The 1,492-nt window shown below is 32.6% G+C and overlaps 1 pseudogene; it reads right to left on the bottom strand.

The window, feature by feature from the left end:
* Positions 1-426: 426 nt before the first annotated feature.
* On the bottom strand, positions 427-543 carry LOC120584320 (uncharacterized; annotated as a pseudogene).
* Positions 544-1,492: the final 949 nt, after the last annotated feature.

Consider the following 1,492-nt stretch of genomic DNA (forward strand, 5'->3'; position numbering starts at 1 on the left):
TAGAGTTTTCTCTTTTTTACAAAGAAATATACTTCACCTTTGGATATAGTATTGCTATTACTTAAAATCTTATATGTGAATTTTTAAAAGCAGTAATGTATCTTCTCATGCTTTTATAATCTAGAATAGAAAAATATGGTTTAGAAAAAGAATGTTACATATTTCTAGTAGCAATGCTGTATGATAATCATTATCAGAAGCTAGTAATCAGATTTTATTTAGAAATGCCACTGTTATAGATGTTACTGCTTAGGTTCCCCCAGACTGCAATTATGCTTCCATAGTACTGTGGTAACAGAGCAGAATATTTATCTTAATCAAGAAAGCTCTTTAAAGAATCATTAACATTTTCAAGTATAAACTGTTAACTTGCTAAATTTTATTTACAACTAATATTTTTTTATTATTATTATTTATTATTATTTATGCCTACAGCACCTGGTCTTCCTAAGTGGTCTCCCATCCAAGTACTAACCAGGCCCAACCCTGCTTAGCTTCTCGAGATCAGACATCAGGCTTGTTCAGGGTGGCATGGCCATAGACCATGGACCGTGGCTCCACTGGGGCGTGAACCCAGGACCTTCTGTGTGTAAAGCAGATGTGCTAACCGCTACACTATGGAACCACGTCCTACAACTAATATTTAAATGGTAGTGGCATATATTTGGAAATTTAGTTTAAAATTACAAATTTCCAATAAAAATGTGAACTTGAACAAACCATTGTACTTTCCTGGTCTTTAATTTTCTTATTGGTAAAAATGAGGTGATTTGAGTTAAATTCTAGATCACTTTCAGGTAGAAAATGCTTTGAAATAAAAAAGCTACAGTCTGGTACGTTCTCCAACTTGAAGGTGAAATAATGACATTAATTGAGACAAATTAAAAATGAGACAATGACACTAATTACAGGAGAAATAGATAAGACCACAAGATGTGGTGCGCTTATTGCTTTTATTGGGGGCCGATTTAGCGTATAATCTTTATTGCCAAAGACAGATGCTGAATGCAATTTGTCCAAGTTGCATAACAGGTAATTTCTTGGGGCAGTGAGTTTTCTCCCAGTGATATCTTTCAGTTTTTGTCAGTGTGCCAAAATCTAAAATGATTTTTCTTTTTTCTCTCAAATGTGCTGAAAATAGGAAAATCAAAGTTTAAATGTTTGTACTGTTGTTACAAGGGCTAAGCTGAACAGACCAACAAAGACATCCATCCTCTACTTGTGGGGTCCAGTTACAACTCTGTTTGGAAAATTAAACATAAAAAATGCAGAATTTATATATATATTTGTATACACATACATCATTGTTCAGATTATAATATCTAATTCTAAAAAAATAAATGTTTTCATGGGTATGATCCACTTAGTTTACAATAAAAATAAACTTGAAGTATGTCTATTTAGAATGACGAAATAAATGGCTTGTTAGCAAAATTTGCTCCTCAAATCCTGTCGTGTTTTGTGCAACAGAATTCTTTAACTTTTTGTGGTT

Source organism: Pteropus medius, unplaced genomic scaffold (genome assembly GCF_902729225.1).
Source record: "Pteropus medius unplaced genomic scaffold, Ma_sr-lr_union100, whole genome shotgun sequence".
In the NCBI taxonomy this organism is placed as follows: domain Eukaryota; kingdom Metazoa; phylum Chordata; class Mammalia; order Chiroptera; family Pteropodidae; genus Pteropus; species Pteropus medius.